This window comes from Macrotis lagotis, chromosome X (assembly GCF_037893015.1).
Source record: "Macrotis lagotis isolate mMagLag1 chromosome X, bilby.v1.9.chrom.fasta, whole genome shotgun sequence".
Taxonomy (NCBI): Eukaryota; Metazoa; Chordata; class Mammalia; order Peramelemorphia; family Peramelidae; genus Macrotis; species Macrotis lagotis.
Genome location: NC_133666.1, coordinates 236,776,412 through 236,784,515, shown reverse-complemented (window position 1 = coordinate 236,784,515; position 8,104 = coordinate 236,776,412).

Genomic DNA, 8,104 nt, shown 5'->3' with positions numbered 1-8,104 from the left:
TGAGTAGGTTTTCTTATCTTTAAATCAAAAATAAAATTTGTTTAAAATTTTAAAACATTTTTTAAAGTTTTGATTTCTGCAATAGTAGAGTGAAGTGGACACATTGGGTGATATCATATAGTGAGTCTCATGTTTTTCTTAATGAAATCAATGAGCCAAATGTATTAGATGTTTCATGATAGTTGAGGGCCTCTGACATAACAGTTAGTGTATTCAGTGAAATACAATAAAGAACTTTTTATTTGAAAGTACAAAACCTTGATTCCAGGAAATATCTTAGTAATGCAATGAATACAATGCTGAGTCTGGAGTCAGAAAGACCCAAATTCAAATTTGAACTCTGATGCTTACTAGCTAAGTTACTCTGCCTCTGTTTGCCTCAGTTTCCTCATTAATACAATAAGTATAATAATAATAGCATCTACCTCCAATGGCTGCTGGATGTGGATCTAATGAAATAATAATCATATAGCATATTTTGAACACAAAGTAAGTAAATGGTAGCTATTCTTAATAATAAAAATTCTCATTTTTCTAGGTGTCAGTTTACTTATCTTTATATAGTAAATTCCTGATCAATTCATTGCCCATGAAATTGTGGCACTGGATTTTTGAATGTTCAATTTGCATATGAGAAAGTAAATTTAGCAACAGTTTATAGCATTTTTTCACACTTCTCTTTGATTTGGGAGTCTGAATTTGAAAAAAAATTAAAAAGAGGAAGTCCACTGTGTCTCTTGAGAATGCTCTGAGTTTCTGAGAACTTATATATCTTACTGAATGCAGAGAATGTGGAGAGAGAATTTTCTTTCCCTACTTCCCTTCCCATAGGCAACAATAGCTTTCTCCAGAAGCACATGACTGTAATTGTGTTATCTGGTTGATTGTGAAAAGAAAACACATCAGTAGAAACATGTAGGAATGAAGACACAAAGGGTATCTGAAAACCAGAGGAACTATCATATGGGAGATCTAACTTGTGAATTCGAGGTCTAGGGATTACCACTAAGGACACTACCCTTTAAATAAAAGTGCTGAGTTAGAACAGGTCACTTGGAGATCTGAATCTTATTAATAAATGCTGTTCTTAGATATCAGGAATTGATAGTTTGTCTCACATCCTCAGTTGAAGGACAGATAACACATTGACTTTTAGTTGCTAAAGGGTTAGTGGTGCTTTAAAAACATAAATCAGTGTATTATGAAAGATTACCTATTTTTCCAACAACAATTTTGCCCCCTATTGTTATTTCCAGGGATTTAGTTAGAAACCAAAGGGATTTGTCTCAGGTCACTTTAATATAATAAATGGAATATATATCATTTTGCAGCATTTAATCAGAGAATTGTACTTTCAAAATGGACAGAACAAAAGCAAAAGCATTGTTCCTTTTTTTGAGAAACCACAATTAACAAGACCTGCCTTTCTTCAAAAAGCAAAATCTTTTGATCTGCATTGAGACTAAACAGGGGTTTCTCTGTTTACTTTTGGAAGCCCTGAGTGCTGAGAAGCTAACTCTAGGGGATAAAATATTAAAGAAGCTTTCTTTGTGTTAGGGGAGCTGCAGTTCAACATTTGTGCAAGATTTAGTGAAAACACATCATGGAAATTCTGCTGCAGGACCTTGGTTCCTTGGTGGCAAAATCAAGTTATGAACTTTCAATAAAGTTTATGTACATTTACAAGAAATGGAGGGTGAACAGATAGATTGGAAATATAAACATTTGAAGATTCTTTTAAAATCTATAGGCACAGGCATGGCTCTCCATGCTCTTTTCTTTCATTCATTGGAAGACTTGCTGAAGTAATATATCCTGTGTGGTAGTTCTGCATTTTTACAAAACTTAGGAGAACTTTGATCTCACTGTTTTCTTATGAAACCAACAGCTATCAAAGTAACTGCAGATGAGCACCCACACCCTACATATATTGTCTTTTGTCTTCTGTTTTCCAAATTGTTACAGATCAGGGCTAAATTTGGGTTGCATATATCATCCAAAGTGAAGGGGAAAAAGGAAGAAAGAAGGAAGGAAGGAAGGACTGTGTTTATGCATAGATGGTAGTAAAGTCACTCCTCAGTTAAAAAAAAATCAGAGGTTCCCTATTGCCTACTTAGTAATTTTCAATTTCCTTTGTTTTGCATTTAAAAAATTTCTACAATCTGGTACCTCCCATGCTCTTTATAGCCTTATATTAACTTTCCTTCACATATGCTATGCTTCAGCCAAATTGGGCTACTCTATCTTATTTCTCACCTGTATGTTTTTGTTTGCACAGCCCTTGGGTCCTGGAAAATTCTCTCTCCTCACTTTTTGGCTTCTTGATGTCTTTTTTTTTAATTTCTTTTCTTTGTTTTTGTTTTTGTATTTTGGGCAAGCAATGGGGTTAAATGATTTGCCCCAGGTCACACAGTTAGATAATTGTTTGCAGTAGAATTTGAACTCAGGTCATCCTGACTCCAGGGTCAATGCTCTATACACTGTGCCACCTAGCTGCCCCGAGGCTTATTGATTACCTATGCCACCTTTAAATCCCTATTTTCTCTGGGAAGCCTCATTTGATCCTCACCTTTTTGTTTAATATCTCCTTTTCCTTGGACCTCACCTAACACTATTTTGTATCCCTCCAGTATATTTATGTGTTGTTATTATGTTATAGCTCTATATTTTTGTCTTATAACTTATATTAATCTTTGTACTAGATTGTAAGTTTAAGGACAGTCCAAGATTAAGCACATTAGCCCTATTTTAGAGAGGAGGAAAGGTTTTGTGTAGATAGTGGATAAAGTATAATCAAGATCTTTCATTTCTTCCACAAGCTAATCCTTAGCATCTTCTGCTTATTTATTCAAAAATCATTTATTAAATGCTTAATTACAGTAAGGCATTGAACTAAGTACTTTAAGGAAGAAAATCAACATACCCTACTATCAAGAAACATATTCTTTATTTTACAGATAACTAATATAAAAATTATACAAGTATATACAAAAATAGGGTAGCCAGGTGGTACAATAAATAAAGCACCAAACCTGGAGTCAAAAGGATTCCTCTTCTGGAGTTCAAATCTGACCTTAGACACTTCCTAGCTGAATGACCATGGACAAGTCATTTCACCCTGTTTTCCTCAGTTCCTCATCTGTAAAATGAACTTGAAAAGGAAATGGCAAACCATTCCGCTATCTTTGCCAAGGAAACCCAAATAGAGTCATAAAGAGTCACATATGTCTGAAAAAAAAAAGATACATAAAAATACAAAGTAATTGGAGCCAGGGACGCAATACTCTGTTTTGATAAAAGTGAGACTTTAACTGCCTATTTGGTATGGAGGTATCTGTTATTTAAAATGTGTTCAACCCAACAGTGTCATGGTTAAAGAGAGCTTTAGAACGTTTTTTTTTACCATAACATAGTTGTTAAGTAATTTAGTTATTTTTGACTCTTCATAACTACCTTTAGGGTTTTATCAACAAAGAAACTGATGTGGGTTGCCATTTCCTGCTCCAGTGTCCCCATTTTACAGACTTGTTACTGAAGCAAATGAGGATTAAGTGGCTTGCATGGGATCATACAGCTAGCAAAAATCTGAAATTAGAGTTGAATTTAAGTCTTCCTGACTCCAAGTCCAGTGCTCTATCTAATAGCATCTATCTGCCCAATGCAATCATAGGCATGATTAAATTGAAAAAGGAAAAAAAATCTTTTCAGGTAAGTGCACATCATTTTTGTCATAGGGTACTTTTCTAGATATTACATGGTTTAACCAGGAAGAATATTTATTACACAACAAAGTATTAATGGATTTGTGGATTTGATTGGTTCAGCTGTGAAAGAATTTTGTTACCTTCAACTAGCCATGAAGTGAGCAACTCTAATTTCCTGGAAGCCCCAGAACCTTGGTGTGGCTTCCCATAACTAGGGAGTGACTTGACAGAAATCATATTGGCCATAAAGAGTCACAGATCCTAGAAGAATCCATTGTGAAAATTAGAAGGGATTCAATTCGAGATTAGTACACCTTATTCTTTCCTTATTTTAAGCTTTATTAATGCCTTTGGGGGGGTTGCACTATAGTTTTATACAGGGGTTAATTCTCCATAAACAACCCTAGTGCACAACAAAAAAAAAAATCAAGTAAACAAAAAAGCAAAAGCAAAAACAAAACTCTTCCCTTAGAGAAAAAGATGATGACCTTGTTACCTAGCACATCAACATTTCATACCTATAGCAGACCACCTGTGCATTAAAGGGAGTTGTGGAGTTGTGTTTCATTTTCAGTATTATGGAACTAAGGTCTTTGAATTTAATCCAAGTTTTTCTTGTGTTTAGTAAATGAATTTTTTTATATTACTGTATTCATTGTATTTGGATATTGGTATTGATGAATATATGTTTTTCCTGATTTTACTTTCTTCATGTAGCAAGTTTTCCTGTATTTCTCTGAATGTCTTTTTTGTCCTTTTTATTGCAAAAATATTCCATTATATTATCTACCATAATTCGTTGTCATTTCCCAACCAATGGACACATAATTATTTTCTAGCTCTATGCTTCTACAATAAGTACTGTGAAAATTTTGTTACATGGGAACCTTTCAGCTATTGACTGCTTTGGGTATATTCCCAGCAATGAAATGGCAGAGTCAAAGGATATGAACAGTGTAGTAAACTTTTTTGAATAATTCTAAATTGTTTTGCTGAATGGTTGAACTCATGCTCTACCAATAATGCATCCAAGTGCTTGTTTTCCCACACCTCCTCCAACACTTTTCCTACAACTTTCTGTAACTTTTCTAGTACTTCTTCAACACAATTTCTATCTTTTTCATTTTTACCAATTTGATAGCTGTGGCATGATACCTCAACATTATTTTAATTTTATTTTTTCTTATTATTTGCAACTTTTCATACAGTTACTTATAGTTTACAAGTCTTCATGGTTCATCTGTTTGTATACATTTTCTATCCTGGATATCAGAAATTTATTCAAGGAATTTGAAGCAAAGACTTCTTTCACCAACAAATATTCATAGCTTTAGAGATCACCAGATCCAACCTCCTCATTTTATAGATGAAGAAACTGAACCCAGAGAGGTTAAGAGACTTGCCCAAGGTCACATAGCAAATGGTTGGCATTTGATCCCATGTCCTTTGATATGGGATGTAGCCCTTATTCCCCTATTCTGTGGTCTTACTCTGCTCCCTCATTTTACAGAGAAAATCACAGAGATAGTAACTATTAATAATAATCACCATAATAACAACAACAATAACATCATTATGGTTGTGTTTTAAAGTTTAGAAAGGATTTACAGATATTATCTCATTTGATCCATGTAAAGATAAAGTTGAGATCGATATGTGGAGAAAACACAACTGTCAGAAGGTCAGTGTTGGACTCCATTCAAAATTTCTTTTGAAGGAATGGTTATCAATGACATTTCATATTTTAAAGAATAGCAGACATAAAATTGCTACAGCAACTCTTTAGATCCATTGCATTTTAAAAAGAACTTTTAAAATACACTTGGATTTATTGAAGAATAAAAGAATGAAAGCAGATGCCTAATTTTTGTAAGTAGTACAAAATGATTTACAGATGGTTAGACTTTATTTTACTTAGCATGAGTGATGCTATGCTCTCAATTACAGCAGTACAGACCAACTCTCCACTTGGCCCTGGTAGGGCCCAAACCACTGACCCTCCCAGGTATAGAGGAAGAGAACTTTCCCATGGCCTCCTTCCAAGGAATTTCTCTTGATTCCATCACTTGTTTCAAGGAGAACATTATTTTTCTGGAGCTGGAGATCTTTTTGGTCACAAATGAAACCCTTTCCCACCTTGCTTCAAAGATGTCAATCATTATGGATGAGGAATCAGAGAAAACCGATGTCCCCTCCCAGCATCCTCTCCCTTCCATTCTCTCCCATGTTCATACTGAGGAACAGCACCATCTTGTAATAATAGTGTGCTGGGAAACTCAGGTGGGAGTCCTTTCTTTCTGTAAGTTCACAAGAAGCATTCAGGTTAAAAACAACTTCTTCCCCCTTCTGTTTATGGTGGTTTTCAGACAGTAGATACATAATAAGTTTCTGTTTAATTGAATTTGTATTCCCATAAGATGAAGCTGTTCTATACTGGAATAAAAAGTAAAAGGTTGTTAATAGTAGGAGAGGAAACTGGAGGTATTTAGTCTCTTCCCACGGGTCATAAACATGAGCACCAATGCAGCTGATTCAACACATCATTTTCAAATGTCACATATGCATATGTATCACGTGCTTTTGGGGTTGTTTCTGGACAAGACACCATTTGCAGTATGGTCAGAACTAAGGAAAGCCAGATCACCACATCTGGCTCTCAGTTAGGATGAGCAGAGTGTCACACACCACAGAGAAGCACATGTTGATATACGTGGCAGCTGTTACTCCCTATGAATCCAGACACATCTTAAGATTTAAACAAAAAAGAAAACAGAAAGAGAATGAGATGTCTGCTGAAATATTATTTATATGTTCCATTTTCTCTATTTTTCAGGGAAAATTGGAATATAGATAGATCTCTGGTTTCCTTAATATAGGTAACTAAGTCCCAGGTGAGGAAGCTGACCATTGCTGAAAAATGTTATAGTTTAGGAGAGTTGCCAGAGAGCACTGAGAAACTGTGATTTGTCCAGGATTATACTGGTCATTTGTATCAGAGGTAGGAGAATTAAAACTAGACTGGAAAATATCTACCATTTAGCAAAGTACAGTTAACTCTTTCAACAAAAATAAGCAGATATATACACAGCGATGTATGATGTACTATTTATATACATCAGTTGCATTCAAGCGGAATTAAAAAAAGTAAACATAGATACATTTAACTGTAATAGCAAACCCTGAAGCATATTCCATAGGCCTTGTTATCTTGCCTGTCACTCCCTAACCCACAAATATCTTCCTCCCACATGATCTTAATGTCTCACTTTCCTTATTCTCCTGCATGAATTATATAAAGCAAAGAGCTTCATTTGAAATTTTTTAAAAATTAATTTCTATCTTAACAACCCAAACTCTTCTGAGATATATATATATATATATATATATATATATATATATATAGTCATCCAACAAGAGGATATAAGGTTACTCAATATTTTCTATCAAATGAATTATGGAGAATTGAGATGATATGAATATTTAACTCCACAGAATTGTAGAGAGACTTGAAGGAGATGATGTGTATAAAAATACTTTGCAAATCTTAAAACCTATATTGCTGTCAGTTGTTATATTGTGGTTGCTGTAAATATAGTTATATTGTATATTACTATTATTATTATTTTGTCTTTGGTATAGACTTTGTGATGAACATATATCATGGTGATAACAAACACTTTGGAGAGCATTCACTTTCCCATTTTATGCTGTCCTTGATATTAGCAATAAGGCACTTGAACAAAGTCAAATGTGTTTGCTTCATTTTTAATTGTTTGTGGTTTAACATATTTGCGAAATGTACCTTGTTAAAGGGGAACCTTTTATGAGTTAACATCTTACTCTAATAAATCAAGAGGGTTTTAAATGTGTGTATATATATATATATATATATATATATAGTCAGTAGGCAATATAAACAATGTGCTTTTGCACCTTTCAATAAATTGTATGAGTATAATGATGTGGTCAATTATGGAATACTGATTGTAAAAACCTGAATGTCCATTTCACATTTCATAAATCAATGACACTTCTAATACATGCATAGATTCTTTGAATAAAGATTGTACAGAAATAGGAAAGTGAGTATATGAACTGATAGGCTAGAGACTAGACTTGTAGTTTATTGGTATATGAAATTTGTTCTATCAATCTTTGTAGCATATCCTTTTTGATAGCTGCCTGCATCACTGAGAGATCAATAACTGGCTTAATCCTGTTATTTTCCCCTCCTTTTAGATATCTTGAGAATCATTTTTTCAAACTATTAAAATTGTGTAAGAACCACTTTTCTCTATATTGACCCTGACCAATTACTCTTCCCATCTTTGCTTTATTTAGAGATATTCCCACCTCTTCATATATTAGGAATTATGACTTTTGCTTTATAAATATGCTAG